The sequence below is a fragment of the Natator depressus genome, chromosome 21, assembly GCF_965152275.1.
Source record: "Natator depressus isolate rNatDep1 chromosome 21, rNatDep2.hap1, whole genome shotgun sequence".
NCBI classification, from domain to species: Eukaryota; Metazoa; Chordata; order Testudines; family Cheloniidae; genus Natator; species Natator depressus.
In genome coordinates, this window is record NC_134254.1 from 11,595,810 (window position 1) to 11,606,254 (window position 10,445).

The 10,445-nt window shown below is 43.5% G+C and overlaps 1 protein-coding gene across 5 annotated transcripts in view; it reads right to left on the reverse strand.

Annotated features, from left to right (window-relative positions):
• FKBP5 (FKBP prolyl isomerase 5) overlaps nt 1-9,910 on the reverse strand; it is a 52,185-nt gene extending 42,275 nt beyond the window's left edge. For 2 of the 5 annotated variants that reach the window (XM_074935820.1, XM_074935819.1), the window contains exon 1: nt 5,420-5,706. The gene's annotated coding sequence lies outside the window, so the exon portion shown is untranslated. Of the gene's footprint in view, nt 1-5,419; nt 5,707-9,156; nt 9,173-9,826 lie in introns of those variants that run through there. The other 3 variants (XM_074935817.1, XM_074935818.1, XM_074935816.1) reach the window with 3 other exon arrangements.
• Between the last annotated feature and the right edge of the window lie 535 nt (nt 9,911-10,445).

Consider the following 10,445-nt stretch of genomic DNA (forward strand, 5'->3'; position numbering starts at 1 on the left):
TAAACCTAATTCACCAGAGGAACAATGCGTATCTCCAGTGCCTAACCTGGGTGAGATTTTCAAAAGCACTCAGCGTTGAACTAACACCGCTCCCGTTGAAATCCAGGATAAAGATTCCCAATGAGACCAATTAGGCCAACACTGAGCACTAGTGAAAAGCCACTTGGTGTGAGGAGATTTCATATTTATTTATTATAAGCCCCCAACTTTATTACCTTTTGTTTGCAAATTCCATATCCATTTAGTTTTTCCTCCGGAACAAGTGTTTCCAGTTCTTTTTAAAGTACCTTTTTATTTTTAATTTAAAACTAATTGCTCAGTACCAGCCATCTAGCATTCAGGAGCTACACTACAGCAAACCAGAGTGCTGCTAAGTGGGGAATAAGGACTCTATTCTGTTTCAGATGGCCAAGAAGTTACTGTATAAACAGTAAGAACCAAAATATGTGAAATGACCACCACCTGGACATTCTTTTAATACACACATTCCAGCAAAACATCTAACATACTTTGCATATGTTTAGATATACAATTATAAAATAGACATTATGAAAGGATACATTTGCTTGGGTGGCAACTATTCTGGCTGTGGGGGTTTCCATGTGTAACAACCACAGGTTGGGATTTGTTAACCAATTTACCAACCTCAAACTCAATCTACCTGGGAAAGGGCAAGGACATGGAAAGCCAGCAGAAATCTCAGGAGTCAAAGCAAGCAGCTCAGCAGAGAATTAGAGTGAAAATGAGCACGGGCCATCTGGGATGAGTATTTTAGTATGGTCATGAATTTAATCAGCATTAGCACAGAGCAGCAGCTCTTAAAATGAGAAATCCACAATGATAAGGAATCTCTTCAGGGCTGCTTTAAAACGGAGGACGAGTTTTGAAAACCCAGTGTTTCAGTTTAAAAATGAGAGAGAAAATAGCAAGACTCCATCTGGAGGAACTCTGTTGCTGCTTGACAGGCCACAGCCAGTCCCAGAGAATACACTCTACAGATTCCATAGGGTAAGGAGAGCACAAGGATAGGAAAGAGTTTAGCCCGGGGATATAAAGGGAGACTAGAAGAAAGCTACTGATCACTAAACCCCAATCTGCAAAGACTTACACATGTGCTTAACTTTAGGCACTAAGGTTAAGTATCCGCTTTAGTATTTGCAGAATCGTGGGCCTCCCAAGTGGTTTGATCTGTAATTTAGGGAATCCTAGCTCCCGAAATGCCTGTTATATTAGAAATCCTACATTCTGCTACTATAATATTGTGCACATATGCTGCACCTTTAATCCAAGGATTTCATGGTGACTTACAAACAACATGCATAAGAGATCACTGAAAGGCAAATACTACCCATTTCCCAGAGGGGCAAATGGAGGCCCACAGAAATTAAGTGATACAAAGGTTAGTGACAGACCTGGCGATAAAACCTATGCGGACTCCTCAGGCCTCTGCTCTAGCCACGACACTAGAGATCAGTGGTCTAGCTGAGGTGGCTTATGAGCGTAAATTAATCTTATCCTACAATCATGAGGGAGATTTGCAAGTGAAATGTGGTAAGTGACTGGCTGAGATGCAGACACAACTGAATATTTTAAAGTGTTTACAAGACAACGGAGGTTGGTATAAATGGGAAGCCTGGATCCACAGTAAAAGTAGTTCCCTGTAAAGTCAGAAGAGTCTGTACTGTTTAATGGTGAACTTAGGGCTCGAGAAAGACTGCAGGTGTAACCACAAGGAGGAAAAGTAACTACCAATTAACCCAATGTTTTTCCATCACAGCAAACTGTAGCACCACTGTTAAGCCATCTGACAGGAGCCACCAGGCATTATGGTGGGGCAGCCCAAGTAATAGCTGTACACCTGAGACTTCTTTAAGTCCTGTGTACATAAATGGTTTAGTGTTGATACTGAATCCTAAGCACCAGGGCGAACAATAATTCCTGTATATACTGAAATACAAGATTGTTGCACGGCCAAGTCATGCTTCCTTTGGGAAGGCCCGGAAATGCCATGAGTGTCAGCTCAGTTTTCTCCAAATCAGACATGGGACTTGGGGAGGGTGGGTAGTGCAGCTCGGCTCCAATAAGCTATGGATGTTCCAAAAACCACAGAATTATCTGCACAGATCCTGGTAGCATCTTTAGGATGGTATGTTCGCTGTGTCGACATTACTGACTCTCCACCAACAGCATGGTTCCTTCATGATGACTCTTCTTTATGCCTACAGCTGGGCCTCCCTCCATCTTCCTAGAAGAGTCAGGGGTCGATGGCAGAGCACATTTTTATATCTATCTATCTCTCAAGCTGAGAAAGCATTACCATTATCTGAAGTGGAAAGATCTCTGCAGGGAGGTGACGTTCTCCCCAAACGAGCCCTCCCCTCCACTCATATGGAGATTGCAGAAGCCACCCCTCCCACAGGCTCAGGAGGTGGAGGGATGATATTTTCAACCAAATTTGGTCAAGAAGAGCAGGTTTTGTACTAATTTCCTTCCTCCATGGTAGGAAGTCCAGAGGGGATAATCTCACCACTGATCTCCACACAACACAAGGTGATTTTTATATTTATGCACTCAATCAGGTGTACAGCAAAACCTCTCTCAGATGTCTTTGAAAAGTAACATACTGCAAATTTAGAATCTAATTGGAAAAAAGGGGCATTTTCAGCTCTCTATACTGCCAGGATTACCCGAGGTCTTCAATACCTCAGACGATGCTCAGGGACCTGAGTGTTCTCATGGACATGCACATTTCATCGTTGGATGGGAGAGCATGTTTTAAACCTAAAAACCTCTCTTTCTGAAACAGCAACTAGTTCACAGAGTCAAGGCAATAATCGTTTTACACTGGGATCGGAGTGGCAACCCACATGTCAGAAATCTTATCAACTGTATCAGAGAAGAGGGGACACTGTAGTTTGGCTGAGTGAGAAGTGTTTTTATAACTACTCTTCTTGTATTCCATTTTTCATCATTAACAGGAATACTCTTTGTGAAGTTGAGGACTATAGTGAAAACTACAATCAGTTTGGCCTTTTAACAAGAGAGTTAAGCAGAGCGCCTGCATCATCCCAAGTCTGGATGGCCCCAAAAAATTATTTCAGTTGCAATTGCTGTTTAGAAAAAAACCTTGTTACTCATATGACTGACCAGACCAAGTGCAATCAGTGCTTCAGGCTTTATAGAACCCCCCACCATTATTCTATGTCCCAGTAACCTAGAGAAAATAAGTTATAGCTTTTTTCTTGCTAGTTTTTCCTGTTTCCCATTTATTTGAATGGAATCAAAGCAGGTATCTGCAGTTTAAAGCTATTATAGCTCCCCCAAGTGGCGGTCAGAGCTGCTCAAAACCCTGAAGGGTGAAGCTGACTCTCTTGATGCCTTATTTTCAAAACAGACCACACTGTTTTTAAAAGTAGTTTTTGCAAAGCTTTCCTCTGTGTCAGTGTTGCTGTGCACCAGCGCTTCATAAAATTCACTCATTCAATAGGTTTCAAACAAGAATACACAACCCGCCCACTTGTGAGGCTGGGCCACCATCACTTGATTATTCTATACCGTTGAAATACAAATACTACAGTAGTTTACACCACCTTGCACAACGTGGCTCAATCCTGGTCAGAGCCTCTGGGAGCTATTAGTTTACTATCTGTGTTCTAATCAAATGTCTGAACGCTATACTTTTGGGGAAAAACCAAGTGAACTTTTAAATAAGGGACATTCCATAATTCTGGATTAATAATAATTGTATAATCTTACTGCCCGCAAATTGTTCTTGATTAATGTGATTTTAAGTAGTCCCTGTACTTTTTTGGACACCGTGTCTGAAAAACAATTTCAATCACTGACTGAGGGCCCAATGGTGCAGGGGATTAGAGCTTTTATACATAGAATTCTGTAACTACTGGGGATGCTTTCAAAACATGTTTATGTGGTTTTTGTCATGACAACAACCACATTTACACAATCTCAATATATCAAAAATAGCCCGTACATTTTAGATGTAAATTCTTCAGGGACTGTTATTTCCATAAAGCACTGAACATTTACAGAAACATGTAGCTACAGACACTTTTCCATGTCACAATACATTTTTTTAAACCAATTAATCTTTCTTTTTTGGGGGGGGGGGGGAAGAGGAGGTACAATATCAGACACAAAATGAAGGGTGAGATTTAAAAAAAAAAAATTAAAAGATGTGTAGATTAGTTAGGTGCCCAGCTTATAGTATTTCAGCAGGAGTTGGGCACCTAACTACTTCTAGCCAACATTGGCAAGCTCACCCCAAGTGTTATTCAATTAAATAAATTAAGGTAGCAACAGCCCCGGAACTTTTTATTCTCCCTAATTTTATACAACTAAGCGTACAACAACACTTAGAGAAATTTGGAAACTTTACAGAAGTATTAAAGGAGATTCCCCTTTAGGGACCTGAAACATCACTGCAGGGGGAAGTACCAGGCCACCTATAAGATTTCTTTCAGTCTTAATAGCGAACACCCACGAACTAATCCCCCGGGCAAATGCTCCTTCCTAGCCTGGCTCACACACAAGACTTAACCAATCTTGCCGTTAAAGCCCACTTTGTTATGTAGTAACACATTGATGTTTATGAATGATACAGTTTGATTTGTGATTGCTCCCATTAATCTCTTTTCAGGGGTTTATTATTTAACTGTTTGAGCTTAAATTTAGGATAAAAGTTCTTTCTTGGGAGCATATTTTTACTCTCTATTACAGCGCACAACATATGAAAAAGCTTTTAAAAAGGTGTTCAAAATAACTCAGAAACGCTCCCCATATAAATATCGATTTAGTAAGCTAGAACATTAAATAGTCTAACAACTGTATTATAAATAGATATTAAATAAAACTGCTATTACTTAATTCAAAGGATGTTAACACATGGGGTCTCACAGTTGCCTAACAGACAGAACTGTCGTGAATTCAAATGGATACACTAGGTACTAGTTAGTATCCCAAGCCTTTAGCGAAAGTCCTAGGACTATAGCAGTTTCTTCCAGTCTCCTCTCAAATCTATCTTCTTCCCTTCCACACAACTCTCCTTTTCCCTGAAGTACTCACTTTACTGGCCCTTCCCTGTCTTCACATCTCTCCTTAAAATCATCCTTCCCTGGCCTTCTCCTCTGTGTCTCTCTCGCCTTCTGTTGTGTGGACTTGTCTTAGATTAAGCTAGCATGTTGTTTAGACTTTGGCCTTCTCCATTGAGGGTACTGTGCCTTCCATCACTAACAACCCACTCCTAGCCAACTCAAAAGGATTCTTCTCCCTTTTTATCATTATGTCTATACTGCAATCAAGGGGTGTGACTTGCTCATGTAGACATACCCAGGGTTCTGGGTGGGCAACACCTGCCTTCTTTATCATTGAAAACTTTATCCTTCCTCTTTCCCATACTCACAACTTTGAGGTCATCCGTGATTCTTCTTCCTATGTATGCAGTCTCTCACTCAAATTGTTACTTATTCCAGTAACGTCTCACAAAAGTCCACTCTTCCCTCACTAGTCCCACCGATAAGCAAGGTGAGGACAAGGGTTTTCAGCTCTTGCCTCATTTACTGTAACTTTCCCCTTTCTAGCCTCTTCAAAAAGCTCATGCTGAAGTCATCTTCCTTGGTCATTGCTCTGATTAAGTTACCCTTCTCCTAAAATCCCACCCTTCCTTACATGTATCAAATCCAAGCTTGTTTTCCTCAACTTCAAGTCCCTTCATAGACTCAGCCCCAATGACATTGGATCTAATCTCCTCCTACACTTCCATGTCTTCCCTCCCACACCTCCTTCCTACATTCCTCCCAGTTCTCCTGCCTTGCTGCTTCCCTCATCTTTCTTATTATCAATTTTACTCTCGCTCTCACACTCTCCACTGGCCTTAGAAAAATCTGCCAGCCCCACCCTTTATTTCTCTGAATCCCTCCTCCCCAAGAATCCTCATTCTCTTCACCAACTAGCCCTCCTCATTCTCCTTCCCTCATCTTTATCTCCACGTAGCCTTGCATCTGTCTCGTCCACATTTAGGATATAAGTTCTTCAGGATAAGGATTATGCCTTGCTTTGTAAAGCCATGTGTAAAATGTACATCACTGTGTAGAGTATGGTTGTCTACACTTCCAGTGTTACAGCAGCATACGTATGGTGCTGCAGCTATGCGGCTGTAACCCTGTAGCATAGAGGTGGACTACAGCAACGGAAGGGGTTTTTTCTCATCACTGTAGGAACTCCACCTCCCTGAGCAACAGCAGCTAAATCGACAGAAGCATTCAGAGTGCTGTAGCTATGTCAACCTAAGTTTTAAGTGTAGCCCAGGCCATAGTAAGAGTCAGAAATGGAACAACCTACAGTGTTATTTTGTCCCTTCCCCGCCTAATTAGGGCTTTTCTCTATAGTACATCATCCTTTAGTGTTTTGTCCAACTCAGTTGGAAATACTTTGTAAGTACAGATAATTTTATTAGAGGCTCTCAAAACACTGCATAGCCAAATGGGTATTTAATCCTGTTTTATGGATGGGGAAAACCAGAGATAAGGAGTTGAAGTGACTTCCCTAGGGGACAAAATGTAGTGACAGAGGCAGGCACAAAACCCTGCTCTGTCTCTCAAGTCCCCTGCTCTAACCACTAAGCACATTTACCTCCTGGATTCAGCCAGTGGGGCTTCAACCCCTTGGAAGATTACTGCACAGTAACTGATCCTACTGTTTGGTATTTTTTCCTGCTATTTAACCTAAATGCCCCAAACATTTTTTTTAAAGTAACTGTAATACCAAGACATGTTTGTGCCTAAATTAAGTGTGTGATCTTACTGCAACACTTTGTCCTTCCACTCCCCTTCATCCTCCTACACTCTAAATATTTGTTGCCCTCATTCATGACTTTGCATCTAATATTACATCATAAGATCATCAGGGCAGGGACTACATCTTTGTTCTGAAAAAAAAAAAACCCCACAGCACTGCAAACAAATTGTTCTTTTCTCAGTTTCATCCCACCGCTACTTGATACTATGCTTTGGATCTCAGTAATCATTTCTTCTGCCTCCTTGGTTTTTATACCCCTCAAATGCTTGCTGTAATTCAAGAGCCTGTAATGTATATTACAGTGTTTAAAATCGAATCTAAATAGAATTAAAAAAGATTAAAAGCCAGAACATAGAGGACTCAAAGCAGAATTTGTAGATTGAGAGCAACATCCTTTGCCTTCATTCATTTTCCACTTAGGAATACCTTATTTTGACCCAACCCAACTGCATCTTTATGAAGTCTGCCAAAAGGAGCCAGCCTTGTTTTAACCCGTGCCAAACAGCATTTCTCTGGTTCCTGGTCCACAATTATATTTATGGGGCAGTGTTCACACATGGTTCCAGGTAACCCTCTCTCTAATACAACTTGATTAATCAATGAGGATGGGGTAAACAGTGTTTTCAATCCTATTTATAATACCAATTTCTAACACAGTCACCGTGGATAGTGCCAAACCTAAGTGTTTGAAATCAAGTATAAGCATCTTTCCCAGCGCCATGTAGAGAAAGTTTTTGAGTTAAATGATCTGTCCTAAAAAAAGGTTGATATTTGAGGAAGCAATATTTAAATGGAATCAATTCACTCATCTGATGAAAAGAGACTCCCCAAACTGGCACCTTAAGGGCATTGTCTACACTGTGGTACTGAACACAGCAAAGCTCGGGTTTGTTTAAGATGGTCAATTTCACTCACAGACAGGATCAATTAAATGGTGCATCAAAGAAGGAACCTTGAATATAGCACTGGAAATATGAACCAGAATTAATCATCTGGAGACATTACATATTATTTCTGAATTTACCCTTCAAGGGCTCTTACAGCTCTTCAGGTAAATAATATTCCTTTGTGGCACTGATATGCACGTCTGAATATGCAGTTAGCAGCAGGAAAATAGCAACTTCACCCGAGCTATTTGGGCTATGGAATGAGAGAAAAAGCAAGGGCAAGAGCCTTCAATCATGTTTATTTTGGGTTATATATGATAACTGCACTGAGTTATATTCTCTATGCTTACTTTAAAAATCCATGGGACATTTTTAGGTAAGTGTCATTACACAGGAACCTCATTTTGTGACAACACTGTGCTTTCACAACTGGATTAAAAAACATCCTCTCCTAGTGCACCATTATCATGGCTGCAGACCATGTTCCGATTCATTGAAGAGCACTGCTGTAGGAAGTTACAAAACAATATTTCAGCAAAGGATACAGGGCTGCCTATAGTGAAAGTAGACCACTTCTCAATCAGTTGATCTAAAATTGTTTGACATTTCAGTCTGAAAACAGGTGAAATCTCAGATATGGGACAAAGAAGATTAATCTATATATAACTTTTTAAATGACTGGAAAAAACAGGGTGGATGCAGAGTCAATTTAACTTAAAATTTCCAGATCAAAATGATATTTAAATATCACAGTTGTAACACAATTAGACCAAACAGTCAAAGCAAAGACTCTTAACTCACTTTTTTTCCGTGCAGAGTGAGATTAAAACAGATTCTGCATCTACTCTGATTTTGCTGGAGGCACGCACAGGGTAGATCCGATATGACTGTACAGTGAAAATTGAAACACACTTCCCCCTCACCCTCAATCATCTGTTTAAGGTTTGATTTAATCCGGTCCTTTCACCTGGCTCTTTCAGAATTCAACAGCACCCGCAGATTCCGCCTAGTCTCCAAGAGTACAAAGGGCACATCACAAGAGTTTAAACTGACTGGTTTGGTTTTTTTTAACATTCCGTTCCCCCCAACAAAAAAAAGTAACCCCAGCCAGCAGATCCTAAAGCAAAAAAAAACCCTAGCACAACCAACGGACACTGCCTTCCCTATCCTTGCATAATTGCATTTATAGAGATAACAACGTTTTGTAAAAAAACAATTTGAAATCCTTGGTTAGGAGCAGAGCATAAGATAGAGCTACCTCCCAAGGGTAAGGACCACGACAATTACACAGATACTCCAATCTCACACACCTTCCATACACAGGAGGCTCCTCCTGTGGTACTTACCGGGGATCCTTTATTCACAGCACAAATAACCCACCCGTTCTCCAGGTTCTTCCTGATCCCACATCCCCCCAAGTTCCTTCGTCCCCTTTCCTCCATGCCTCCTCAATTACCTTCCTCCAGTGTTAATATTACCATCTGGCTCTTACACAGTGCTTTCAATAAATATACAAAATGCAATACTACAGCAGTTCCGTCCACAGTTCTTCATGACCTCCTAGACCAGGGTCTCTATGTTACTGGTTATTGGGGGGGAGGGAGGGCAGGGGAATTATATCCCCCCTCACTTTCCTCTCGGCAGAAATATTAAAATGGAAACCATCTCATTTTATAAACTTCCCCTATTGGAGGGGGTGTAATTCATCCTCCCCCTTCCCCCCAAAAACACCCACACTCCCCATAATGTTCCTTTGGGTGATGTAATTCTTCTCCCAACATACATCCATGCAGAAGTCATACAAGGTGGAGGGGAGGGGGCGGTCTGCGAGTGTAAGGGGTAAGGAGGAGGGTTTGGGGGAGACAGGAAGGGGGAAGCAGGGGGCTGTTCTAGGAGAGGGGAGAAACTTGGGGTGCAGTGGGGGGGAAGCCTGGACCCAAAGTTGCCCATGAAGCTGCCCCTCACTATGGGGAGGGGGCTGCCCCTAGGAGGTGGGGGGGCCCTGCCCCTCACTATGGGGAGGGGGATGCCCCTAGGGGCGGGGGGACTGCCCCAGAGGCGGACGGTGTCGGGGGGAACCGCCCCCGCTTTAAGCCGCGGTCCCGCCACCCCGGGGGCGCCGGTACCTGCCGCCTCCTCCCGCTCCCGCCGCTGCCGGGCTAGGACTGACACCGAGCGCCGGGCCGGAGCCGGCCCCGAGACCCCCGCCTGCCCCCGCTCGGCCCCGCCCCTCAGAGCGCCCGTTGGCCGCCGAGCCTGCCCGTCTAGGTCAAGGGCACCCGAGGCGCTTCTTCATTGGTTATCGCTCCTCCCGCATGTAAATAAGGCGGCTTCTTCCCAGCCCCTTTGCCGCGAGCAGCTCGCAGCCTCGAGCTCCCTGTACAAGAGCGGGGCAGCGCCGGAGCCGGACAAACTCAGTGCAGCCCCCGTGCAGCCCCCCCAAATCCTCACTGCACGGCCCCACGCCGTCGGTGCACCCCGCAGCCTCCCTGTAACGCCCCCAAACTGTGTGCAACCCCCCAAATCCTCAGGGCAACCCCTCCGCCCCCGTGCAACGCCCCACATCCTGAGGGCAACCCCCCCAAGACCTCGGGCAACCCCCAAACTGTCAGTGCAGCCTCCCAGCCCCGGTGCAACCCTCCCCCAAACCATCCGTGCAAGGGCAAACCCCTCAGACCCGGTGCCTTCCCCGCAACAGTCGATGCAATCCCACCGCTCCCGTGCAACTCCCGACCCCCGGTGCAA